This window comes from Phoca vitulina, unplaced genomic scaffold (genome assembly GCF_004348235.1).
Source record: "Phoca vitulina isolate PV1807 unplaced genomic scaffold, GSC_HSeal_1.0 scaffold11, whole genome shotgun sequence".
NCBI lineage: Eukaryota > Metazoa > Chordata > Mammalia > Carnivora > Phocidae > Phoca > Phoca vitulina.
In genome coordinates, this window is record NW_022589714.1 from 10625046 (window position 1) to 10637903 (window position 12858).

General features: G+C 36.5%; 1 protein-coding gene across 2 annotated transcripts in view; it reads left to right on the plus strand.

The window, feature by feature from the left end:
• The window catches only part of ELOVL4 (ELOVL fatty acid elongase 4), a 32141-nt gene that overhangs the window by 1640 nt on the left and 17643 nt on the right, over window positions 1–12858 (plus strand). The window lies entirely within an intron of this gene.

A 12858-nucleotide genomic window follows, 5' to 3' on the forward strand; every position in this document is an offset into this window, starting at 1 on the left:
TCTCCAATCTCCATACAGCCAGAGCCACACCCAGAAGTTCTCCTTCCTGTCTATCATTCCCTTCCCATCTCAGAGCTTCCCTGCCTCTTGAGTCTCAGAAAGACAAACCGAGCACAAAGGTAGAATAGACCTTTCTGTCTTGGTTCATTCCTTCCTAATGGTGCTGGTGTAAAAAATACCATGAATGAAATAGGAAATTTTGTGCAGTTGCTTCATGTGAAAGCTTGCTACTACCCTGTGAAGGGCATATAAAATAATATTATAGGCTAAGCCTGAGAAGTGAGAGTAGCCACTGGAACACAAGTGACCTCTCACTAGCAAGTCAGAAGGAAGGACGTATTCACCCATGCTCTGGCTATCCACTTACGAAACCTGAGAGTGCTTCCTTGCTTTCTGTAATGAGCTACCTGGTGTAGGTAGATGGTATTTCTTAAACCAACTTAGAGGCTTAGTGGGATATACTTTGTTCTGCCTTGCTGCTGTGAGGAGGAATATTTTTTAGATTCAGGCAGAATAGACCTGAACCCTATGGTTTCCCATTTCCTTTCATCCTTAGCCCAAGCTCTCCATGTTCCCTTTCTTTGACTCATTCACATTGCTCTGATTCCACGAGGATCTCCTCTTGCTATAATTTCACAAAAATCTGAATGAATGAGTTTTGAAATAGAAGAGTAGCTTATTACATGAGGTTGAATAAAAAGTTGATGAGTCAGATGTTTGGAAAGAGGGGGAAATAAAAGTGGGTGGAGAGAAAGATGGTCTTGAGAAATCTTAGTGAGTGTGCAAAAGGATACAGATTATTCAGAGAGAGCAAGATGTGAACTAGGCTCTGTGCCCTTGAGTGCTTTCATCCCTAGACTGTAGTTCTATGCTTCTGCCTTTGTTTTATTAGTTCATTAACTGTTTCTCTCCACTGAAATTTCTACCTAAGTATAAATGAGTATATCTACTTTGGACTGTCATAATAAGAATAGTTACAGATTTGTGGAGTATATTTGGTGATTCAAGAGATTTCTGCCCCAGGGCAAACAGTTTCTAGGAAAAGACCATTTTATGCTATCATATCAAATGGTGCTATTTAATAAAACATAAAGCAATGTTCAAGGCAATGTATAAAAACTGGGCTTTTCAAAGGCACATATCTAGCAAATACAGACTATGACCCATAGAGTATTAACACAGAAAATGTTACTTTTACTGTAATTGTTAATACTTTATACATTGGTACTAAAACTGAAAAAGCTGTACTTTTAGAAAAAGAACAAAAATAATTTTCTACTTCCCTATATTATATTTTTAGATATTTTGAACAAGTAAGTTAATCTCGGTTTATATTAATAGGAAAGTATAGACTGATGTAGAACTTTATACTAGTTGGTGGCATGGGAGTAGGAACTCTGATGTCATTATATTTTATTCTTCTATTCTTTTACTTTATGAGTACATTAAAATTATTAGGACTGGGATCCTAGGCTCAAATTATATATATAATCAAAGTTGTATGTAAATTTTTAAAAACTGGTGAATCTTAATATTCTCCAATTTATAAATACTCAAATTATCTACATTATCTGTTGTATTTATTTTAATAAATCCTTATTAGTAGCCTTTTGTGTTAACTGAAATTAGTATAGAAGCATCCTACAAAGTTAATAGCCAGCATGCCTACAATAAGGCCAGATATTGCCTGAGCCGCCATATTTCTTTTTGACCACATGTTTTTAAACAGCCATTGTTCATGAAGTATATACACACACGTGCGTGTGTGTGTGTGTGTGTGTGTGTGTGTGTGTGTGTATGGGGTGGTGGTTGGCATTGCTCTCTTGGGATTTGAACTTAGAGCATAGAAGGCCAGCTTAGCTGGCCTTAAATTCACTTTGGAGGGCAGAAGGGAAAAGGGGATGAATAGTATACGAAGAAGGAGGACGCTGTAAGATGATGATGAAATTTGGAAGCAAGGCTTATATAATCATTTATTCTTTTCTCATCACTTACTATGTGTAGGAATAGTTCTGGGCTCTGGGGAGAGAATGAGTGCACTTGGTCACTGCCGCCTTGCTTGGTATCATGGTCTGAAGGCATGATCTGTGATCTGTCAGAATCAGGCCTAGCTGGCACATAGGGAAGTCAGAAAAGCCCTTCTTCCTATTCTTATCTTCACTTCTTTTACCTGCACCACAGTCTTGAGTTGTAAGATTCTATTTTTAGAATATTTTGGCTGTCACCATGTGGAGTTGATGTGTATATTTTCAGAGAGTATTTGGATAGGTTTTTTGTTTGGTTCTTATTTTTGATGGCAGACTCTTGGACTTTAATGTCTGATACTCTTGTCTATTCCCCAGCAGCCTCATCACAGAACATCCAATCACAGATGAAATTACAGGAGGGTATTTGGATAGGTAGACTAAAAAGGGCATCAAAGACTAAAAATTCATGGAAACTGGGAATGTTTTTAAGATAAGTCCGTGAGTCATCCTGGCTTGCTGAAACTGGAGGCTTGTGGGAAGGGACATTTAACTCAGCTCAAATAATCTGGGGTAAAAGGTCTGTCCCAGGGAGTTCTAGGTCCCAGAGGAGCATGTGTCTTACAGTATATTTACATTAGTATTATTATTTGTCACAGTCAATGTATAGTCTTTAATCTTTGTTATTGTCTAAAATATGTTTTGTTTATTTAGCCTAGCCTGGAAACCTAATTATCATTTTTAATGTTTCTTTGAGAAAAGACACTCTAAATTCTAGGCAGCTAATTAAAGACAAATATGTGGAACATCAGCTCCTAACATGGGATCTCCCTTAGCTAGTGTTTTCAGTGAGGTCCTAGAGTTATCCTTCTGTCTCATAACCTCCCTGAAACCTCTAGGAGGTCCATACCGTTTTAGGGTTTTTTTGGTTTTTTGTTTGGTTCTTATTTTTGATGGCAGACTCTTGGACTTTAATGTCTGATACTCTTGTCTATTCCCCAGCAGCCTCATCACAGAACATCCAATCACAGATGAAATTACAGGAGGGTAAAACAATGCAAATTCTAAAACTGGTGCCAGGACACAGTTTTAAACAGTTAGATTTTTTGGCTTAGGGAGACAAGGTTTTAAGAATTACATAGGTGATTATATCAGACTGTACCTTTGTGAGCTGCAAAGAAGTAGTCATGTTTTTAAAATTGAAGTTGTTAGTTTTTTTTCTCAAGTCACATGATAAATGTCATTAGTGAGTGATTTAATATTAGTAACCTAAGTATTATTTTAGGATTTATCGAGTCATTTATTATTTCAAATTAGACATTTAAGAACATAGAGAAGTGTTGTGTGACAGAATCTGTCTTTTCTCACTGTAGATGGCTCTTTTTTTCCTTTTCATGATCGGGACATTTCTTCTTTTAAAAATCAAGGTGTTACTGTTTTATTTTCCCTTGGAATGAGAATGAATTCAAATACATTTTTAAAACTCATCAGGGTTTTGATTTTTAGAAAAGAGGAGGAAACACATGGCCTTTCAAAACCAAGTTTCCAAATTTCCTTTTTAACCTGGTCCTCTGGTATATCCTTGTCCATAGACCTCTAGCTCCAGCCAGCTGGATAACTCCCTCTTGAGTAAAACATGCACATGTCTATCTTTGTTTTTTTTGTCACACTGTTCCCTGTGCCTTCACTGCCCTTTCTCCTCTCTATCTCTCCAGGAGCCCTCCTTCACAAAGCCTTTCTTGGCCATGTGCCCTGGAGCAGTTCATTCCTTCATCTGATCCCATTCCCTTTAGCAATTGCTTGTGCACTTCCTTGTGCCATTCCTTCTGTAACTCCATTGTCTTGACCTATTTAACCTTTTTTATTATTTACCCCTTTACTCTTTGTATTTTTATCCCCAACACTAGGGAGTGCTCTTGGATTTGTTGATTTGATATGTATCAAGAGATAACCCCCTTAATCTAGCATAATTTCAAATAGTGATATATTCTGGTTGCTAAACACTGATAAAGTTTGGTGCCACACCAAATTATAGGAAGTTTTTTTTTAATGCTATTTATCATAAGTTAGCAATAAATTCAACTGATGTTGACTATATTTAATGAAGGAATCAAACCATTAAATCATTTATTAGCACAAAAGAGTTACTTTCAAGAGTTATAAAATGAGATATAATTCTCTCTTCCCTGTCAATGCAGAAGTATTGTGGTGAGTGTGGAAGTGAGGAGGGCAGCATGAAATAAAGAAAGGAAAGAACACTAGACGGGATTTAGATGACCTAGGCTTCAGTCCTAGGCTTTAGTGTCACTAATTAGCTTTGAGAGTTTGGACAGGTCCCTTTGTTTTTCCAAACTTTTTTCATCTGTAAATTAAGAGAGTTGAATTAGGTAATCTGTAAGGTCTCACTGGACTGTTAAATTCTGGATATACATGAAATTTTAAAAAATTCTTTAAATAGGTCAAGCAACTTCAAATAAACATACATCGGTCAGTAATTTAAAAACCTCACTCTGCAATAATTCCAATCTTTTCCAACAAACCCATTATTAGTGTTGCTAAAATAGAGCAAATAACAGATTCACATTTAATCATTTTTACTTTCTTATCTGCTCCATAAGAAATAGGTAAAGGAATAGAAAAACAAAGGGATATAGATATTTAAGGACCTACTTTGACATAGCACTGTGTTTGTTGCCATAATACTGTACCTGTTTAATTAGGTATTTCTTGAATAACCAAGAGTTATCTATTTTGTCAAAAATAATAGCAATAACTTTAAATAATTAGGTTATTATATATTATGTATGTAATATACGTAATTATACATTACATTTATTATGTAACATACAGCTTCTGAGGATGGCTTGTTATGTGGTTTGGGGCAAGTTGTTCATGATCCTTTGGGTTTCATATTGCTACCTGTACCCTGAGATAGTTGAAACTGTATCATCTCTTATGGCCACTTTATTGAGTCCTCATAATGTCTCCTAAAGTGGTGGCTTAAATAGTCTAAACTTAATCTTACTTTATATTTTTTTTCTACAGAAAATGCAAAATTTTATCATATGTACTTAGAAAAGATTTTCAATTATAGGCACTTTATGAGCATTTCTAAAATTTGGAAGTATGGCTTAAAATTCTTATAAAATTGCTACAAATATATAGGTCTTAGAGTATGGGGAAAACAAAAGAAATTAAATAATTTTGGTATAAGTATGTTCCTTAACCAGATGTTAATTTAAAAAATCTTGTTTTTGTCATGTATCTTTCTTTATGGAATATTGTCATTCTTAAATACCTCTAAATATATTTTGTGATTGCATTTTACTTAGAATATAAGTCTTGGAATTTGAAAGGCAAATGCATTAATCCACTGAAGGAATCAGTTACTCCCTGTTAGGTGCAATCACAGAAAGGCATTTGTAATTTTGAACTGGAGTAGTCAAAGGAGTAAGCTTTGTTTTTATTTTTATTTATCAAATGAAAACTTAAGCACAGATATATATTGTTAAAGAGTTTCATATAGTTTTACACACCCATGTTCCTAGAAGCATTATTAACAAGAGCCAAGAGGTGGAAAATGTCCGTTAGTGAATGAATGGATAAACAAAATGTCATGTATACATACAATGGAATGTTATTTAGCCTTAAAAAGGAAGGAAATTCTGACACGTGCCAAAACATGAGTGAGCCTTGATGACTCCACTTATATAAGGTCTCTAAAGTAGTGTAATTGATAGAAACAGAAAGTAGAGTGTTGATTGCCAGGGTCTGTGGCAAGTTGTTTAGTTGGTATAGAGTTTTAGTTTTGCAAGATGAGAAAGTTCTGGAGGTTGGTTGTACAGCAATGTGAATATACTTAACATCATTGAACTGTACACTTAAAAATGATTAAGTACGTTTTACCATAATTTTTTATGGTACGTTTTACCATAATTCTTTTTACCATAATTTTTTAAACATTTCATACAAAATTAATATAGTACCTCTAGACATGATCTTTCATTCATTGGTAAAACAGTTGATTCTGTGAAAATGAGTAAAGGAAAAGCTCATTGAGAATGGATTTGGGGGGGGCACCTGGCTGGCTCAGGCAGAAAAGCATGCAACTCTTGATCTCGGGATTTTAAGTTCGAGCCCCACATTGGGTGTAGAGATTACTAAAAATAAAAAAAAATAAAATTTTAAAAAATGGAGTTGGGAAGTTCTGAAGGGGCAACTCTCAGGCATGTACCACTTGTCACAGCCTATTTACACACTCCAACCCACAGGAAGAGGCTTACCTTAACACCCCACCCAGCAGGAGGATGATTTTCTCCTGGCCCAGCAGCAACCCAGCTAATTAAAAGTTGCCACAACCCAGAACAGTCACCCTCTTCCAGTGGATCATTCTAAATAACCCCTGCCAGCTTGTTTTTCCCTCTATTAAAAGGATGCTTTCCTCATTTGTTCTCAGGACTTGCCTATGGCTCACCGTGGTTTGCATGTCCAAAATTGCAGTTCCTCTGCTATCCTCCCATAAACTCATTTTGCTGGTAAACTAACTGGCTAGTTTATTTTTGTTGACAATTCTTTTATTGTTTTTTCAGCTTACAGTAAAATGGCTTTATAAGGAGAATGCATAGCTGTTGCCTAAAAAAGTACCTAATGGCTAGAAAGTAGCAAATAACAAGGAAGACAAACTTGCCTTTGTTTTTTGCTTTACACTTTTACCAAGAACTTCACAACCGTGGAAGATAGGCCTGGCAGGCATTGTTATTTTCATATCTTTAGAAGTTTCTGAGAGTCATAGAAATTAAGTCACTTGTGGATGAACACTGTAGTGGAAATGGGCTTAACAGGTTGTTTTGTCTCTTAGCCCAGTGCTCTTGTCTCCCCATCACACTAGCCAAGCAGGAAAGCAATAATCAATTCTCTGACCTATATATTTTCTCTGACTTTACCTTATCTTATACTGCTATCTTATCTATATAGTATCAGTACTTTGAATATTAAATCTGAACAAAGTCATAATACCACCAGAGGTAATCTAAAGAAAAGCATCTGAAATACTCAAAGGTACTGTAAGGGCTGTTGTATGAGATTAAACTAAAAAGTGATACTTATTTATATAAATTTATATGTTTAAATCATATATATGAATATACATCTGTAAGGTATAAAAAATGGTATTTAGCCTGAGAAGATGAAGTTGACTTCTATATGATGGAGTGGCTAGGACAAAGAAAGTATATTCAAAGAGAATTATGGAAATGTTTGCCAAATTTCACAGTGTAAGAATCTGAAACTATTGGTAATTGGTGAAAAGGAAAAAATTCAGGACCAATAGTATTTTACCCATTGGATATTCCAGCTTACGGAACTGTTAGCATAAGAAGATTATGGCCACAGTTCCCATTAAAACACATACACACTCGGGGCGCCTGGGTGGCTCAGTCGTTAAGGGTCTGCCTTGGGCTCAGGTCATGATCCCAGGGTCCTGGGATAGAGCACCGCATCGGGCTCCCTGCTCAGCGGAGAGCCTGCTTCTCCCTCTCCCACCCCCCCCCCCCCCCCGCTTGTGTTCCCTCTCTTGCTATATCTCTGTCTGTCAAATAAATAAATAAAATCTTTAAAAAAAAAACACATATACACGCTCCAATGGTGTCTGCAGTCTTTTTTTTTTTTGGCTAAAAGGAAACACCATTTCAATTTTCTTAAATCCTTAAGATCATTAGTGGCACTAAGGGGGATGTTTGGACTTTGAACTCCCAGATTAGTACAGGGAGGAAGTTTTATGACTGCTTTTTCTGAGAAGTCAAACAAAATGTGAAAATGGGGTGAGAAGGAAACCACTTATCTGCATTTTATCTTGGCTTCCAGGGTGTGAGGCATCATTCTTTTATATCAAAAACACATTTATATGATGACATAATCATAAAATCCCGTTCATAGGGAAAAGGAAAAAAAATGCCAAAAAGTGGGGGGATTTGGGGCAATAAGAGGTCTGGGAGAAAAATACACAACTGACTCTTGAATAATGCAGGGATTAAGGAATGCTGATCCCCTGCACGGTCAAAAATCCACATATAACCTTTGACTCCCTCAGAATTTAACTGCTAATAGCCTACTTTTGACCAGAAACCTTACCATAACATATAGTCAATTAACATACTTTCTTATAGTATTATATACTATATTCTTAATGATAAAGCTAGAGAAAAGAAATGTTATTAAGAAAATCATAAGGAAAATACATTTATAGTATTGTATTTATTGAAAAAAATTCAGGAATTTAAGTGGCCCCCTGCATTTTAAACCCATGTTGTTCAAGGGTCCAAAATATGTATATATATATGCATTATATTTTTTTAATGATGGATTTAGATATAATCTGCACATGGTGAAACTCACTGTTATTTATTGAGCTTCTAGTGCAGGACCCTTATGGACTATGACATCCTGTAGTGTGCATTTTATACACCTTATTTAATGTTCACAGCATCCCCATAAAGTAGGTATTATTTAATCATTCCATGATGCAGAAACAGACTAAAAACTACACAGCTGGAAAGTAATGAAGCTGGGACCTAATCCAGATCTTTCACCTTCCCACATCAGTGACCTTTTCCTAATGCAGGACGGGTTCCCTGTTCATACTGTTTTACTGTCCAGTAATAATAGCAAACATTTATTGGATGCTTACTAAGTGCCAGGGACTATATCTAATGTTTCGCATGTATTACTACATTTGATCCTCATACTCCTTTGGGCTGCATACTATTATTCCCTTTTTCCAGGTGAGTGAACTGACTTTTCTTGGATCTTCTCCATCTAGTACTAACCCTCCCATATTAAACTCAGAGTAATCACTCTTCAGTTTGTAACACTTATTGATTCACTCAGCTCATCTGTGTTACTGTCTTTTCTCCTTTGCAGCTTCCAAGTCCATCCCTATTTATCTGCTCTCTGTGGGAAATTTTATCATTTCTCTCACTTTCTGCCTTTATCATGATCTCTGTTCAGGCAAACTTGGAACCAAAATTTTTCTTTCCTTTTTTCTGTTTTTGAACTCCTCCATCCATTCTTTCAGGCTCTTAGGTGACTGTAATACTACTGAGTTACATAAAACATTTTTGCCCTCTTGTTCTGCTTTCAGGCCATTTCCCCCCTTATCCCCTCAGATGCTGCAGCTTACCCTTGCCTTGCTGGAAAGGACCTCCATTCCTCCTGTCTGCCCATCACTCACTGACCTCTTGGTCATTTTTTGGCCTAGCCTCTGACTGGTCCACCCCCTGTAAGGGCTGCCCTTTCCTTTCATTCATCCAGGCAGTCTTTCCAGCTGAAACCGTCATCCTCTTTCCTGGGGACATAGGGGAGGTTAAAGCAGAAATTTTCCCTGCTCATCACCCTGACTCAATAGGAACTGACTGGACTCTTAATCATCCACCACCTTCAGAATCTGTGCTTCAGTTCTAGAGTATATCTCGGATCGTTACCTGTCCATTGTATCCAGTTGTGTGAAGACCCTTTCTCCTCTACTTCTGCCTTTTTCACCTCACTGATACCCAAGATCTTACCTGGGGTGGAAAATATATTATACATCACATTTTAGACTAGAACCTAGAAGAGGCCTTATAGTGTCATTTGGTTTATCCCTATTATAGAGATAAAATCCTTCTCAAACTCTTCTTGACAACAGTTACCTACGTTTTTCATTAAAAATTTCTCCTAACAATGTTTGAGGGTGCTTGTATACTAGACATTGTTACAGATACATTGAGGAATAAGGACTGTGGCTCTGGCCCTCATGACCTTTATAATAAATGGAGGAAGGCATTGAATACCTCCTTAAGAAAAACACTGCAGTTTCCCTTTGGGGGAATCTCTAGTGTACAAGGTGACATTGACTGTTATTTTTCTGTAGTCAGTAAATGGAAATGGATTTTTAACAATATCACTTGTATATTAGTGGCTAGTAGAGAGATATAAAAACATGGTGTTGATTTTCAGCTTTTGGTTCCAACATAGCAAAGAAGGTTGAATAATTTTGGAAAATAATATATAGTACATACTTCTTCATGTCTTGAATATACTCCTGAAGCTACTCAGTATCTCTAGTTGGTTGTTAGGCGTGTGTTTTTCTTTTGTTTATAGCAGGTTAAATAGATGTAGATATTGTTAAAAGAAAAAAAAAGCGAGTTACTCATTCAGGTAGACTCTAGGAACAAATAAAACAAGCTTTTATGACTGGATTATATATTATATAAAATAGGACCACATTTATGAGTAGACTAGAGCAGTTCTTCTTAGATTTTAATGTGTAAATCACCTGGGAATCTTATTAAAACACAGATTCTGGTTTAGTAGTCTGGATTGAGGCCTGAGATTCTTTATTTCTAGCAAGCTTCCGGGAGATCCTTTTCTGCTGGAGTACTACATTTTGAATAGCAAGGGAATGAAGGATTCTTAATTTCTTTGATAATCTCCTACTATGTATAATATGGAAAAAGAAGAATTAAAAATGTTCTTAAGCTATTGATTTAAAAATATATTTAAGAAAACCAAACAATGGCATGCATTTCTATAGAACATTTAGTTGTTTTTTTATCCCAACAGAGATTTTCTACATCTTTTAGAAAAATATTGATCAATAACTCTTGCTCATTTTACCTGAATCAAAAGGGCAGTTGAGAAATGTCTCCAATATCTATTTTCACAGTAGTAGTTGCCATAATAATATTTATTTTCTAGATACTTTGTGGCCTTCATTCAGTTTGTTAATCCTCAGCCATTTGCTGGATACATCTACTCTTGCAAGCCTTTGTGGCTATAGAAATAATAATACTGCCCCTGCCCAGTCTGTGTGGGACACACTTAAACAGACTAAAAGGACAGTTGCATGATATGATAGAGGTAATCATAGTGTGCGTTGAAGGTTTCAAAAGAAATACATATTCAATACGTTTAAGTGCAAAAAAGAGTTAATGTTGGAGGGGCTTCTTACAGAGGGCTATCAATTTAAACCTCAAAGCAACTCTGTGGTTTGGATAATCTTATTACCCACATTTTACATAGGAGGATTGTGGCTCCAGGAGTTTCAGGTCCAAGCTGTGGGGCTAGCACATGACGGATAGACCTGGAATCTGGTTGTTCTTAATTCAGTTCCTGTCTCTTGCCCCTCTACCACACTCCCTCTGTTCCATGTGTCTTCTTAAGTCATTACCTGACTAGGATTATTTCCTTGTCTTGTGCTTACTCTTGTTAATTCTAGGAATTTGGATGTCCTAAAAATTAAAAATTTTACTGATTTTTCTTTTGGGAGATGATAACTACCTTAGACTACTTAGGGGATAAAGTTCGTTCTGACTGGCAAACACACTGAATTTTAAAAAGCTTTAAGAAAAATCAGCCTTTCCAAAACAAAAAAGAGGTCTGTTAGAGATTTTTTTTTTTTTTTTTTTAAATTTGAGACAGAGAAAAAAAGCGTGGGGGGGGGGGGGGGGGGGACAGAGGAAGAGGGAGAGAGAAACCTCAAGCAGATTCTCCATTGAGCATGGAGCTCGACGCAGGGCTCGATCCCAGGACCCCAAGATCATGACCTGAGCCAAAATCAAGAGTCGGGCGCTCAACTGAGTACCCCAACCTATTAGAGATTTTTAAGGAAGTTCTTTTAATATACATAGGGATAATTTGCTGTAAGAATTAATTACATTTGTTTGTATATAAGTAGAGGTTTCTAAAGGACTTGGATTACTTCAAAACTATTGGATTACAGGTATTATTTATTAAAATCTGGTTTATACTTTCTTAAAAAAGAGTGTTTTTTTGGTTTTTTTTTAAACACCTCTCTAAGTAATTCAAAAGTCAGATTTAGGCTTGTTATGTATGAGCAATACATTATAGAATATGCTCTTTTCTCAGTATATGTTATAAAATGTTCTGTTTTCTCAGTTTAAACTCTTATAATTGTGGATGGTATTTTCCCTTTAATTTGGTTAAACTCTTGGAAAAGAGGATTTAATGGTTTGATTATTGTCAATGATAATGACAGTGCCAACATTTATTGAGCTCTTATTCTGTGTCAGGCACCATACATTTAGCAATATCTTATTCCTCCCAGCAACCCTGTTATCATCCATAAAGCCAGAGACTTATGTAATTCACTCAGTGTATTTACCTAGTAAATGAGAAAGCTAGGATTCTAATGTTGGTAGACTGACTGGAGAGTCAATATTTGGAACCTAGATAACTTCTCTAGATCAGGAAGAAAAGGCCTAGAAGACATCAAAGGACTTGACTTTTAATGGGAGGGGCTCAGATTATTCCTGACATAAGACATACCTGTGTGAAAATGTGGCATGGATGGAATAGGGTACAGCGAAGGAACAACTTTGTGGCATTCTTGTGTGCTACGACTTTTACATTTAATCATCACACATCAACCCTGTGAAGTAGTTATTTCCTCATTGAAAAGAAAAGAACAGGTGATTCTCCATTTATAATCATCAATTACCTACCCCATCATTTTGAAGACATTGTACTCTCTTGCTCCCCACAATGTTATTTTCTCTTTTTCTCTGCTTGCTTCGCTGCCATTTCTCCCACTCTTCCCTTAAGTGTTCCCCAGGGTTCAATCCTTATTCATTTTCCACGTGCTGTTTCCCTTGTGACCTCAAACTCTCATGTGATTTTCATTACCAGTGACTCCTCCATGTGTCTGCAGTGCTGGGAGACCCTACTGGATACCTCCACCCAGCAGGTGTCCACAACTACTTCAGACACAGGATGTTTAAAATTTCACCCAGTCATCTCTCCAGATCTGTTCCTCTTCCTTTTAGGCTCTGTCCTGGATCCTGACTTCACCATCTGCCACCAGCCATGCCAGAATCTAGGACTAATCCTGAACTTTTCT